Source organism: Sapajus apella, unplaced genomic scaffold (genome assembly GCF_009761245.1).
Source record: "Sapajus apella isolate SASKATOON/1434 unplaced genomic scaffold, GSC_monkey_1.0 scaffold14, whole genome shotgun sequence".
Classification (NCBI taxonomy): domain Eukaryota; kingdom Metazoa; phylum Chordata; class Mammalia; order Primates; family Cebidae; genus Sapajus; species Sapajus apella.
In genome coordinates, this window is record NW_022436954.1 from 2,727,384 (window position 1) to 2,727,632 (window position 249).

General features: G+C 52.2%; 1 protein-coding gene across 1 annotated transcript in view; it reads right to left on the reverse strand.

Moving 5' to 3' along the window:
* GAL (galanin and GMAP prepropeptide) overlaps nucleotides 1-249 on the reverse strand; it is a 7,114-nt gene that overhangs the window by 1,381 nt on the left and 5,484 nt on the right. The gene's annotated exons all lie outside the window — the stretch shown is intronic.

Genomic DNA, 249 nt, shown 5'->3' on the forward strand with positions numbered 1-249 from the left:
ACTTGAGGCCAGGAGTTTAAGACCAGGCTGGCCAACATGATAAAACCCCGCCCCTACTAAAAATACAAAAATTAGCTGGGCATGGCGGTGCGTGCCTGTTGTCCCAGCTACTCGGGAGTCTGAGGCATGAGAATCACCAGCGCCCAGGAGGCAGAGGTTGCAGTGAGCTGAGATGGAACCACTGCACTCCCACCTGGGCCACAGAGTGAGACTGAAAAAGGAAAGAAAGAAAAAGGAAGGAAGAATGGA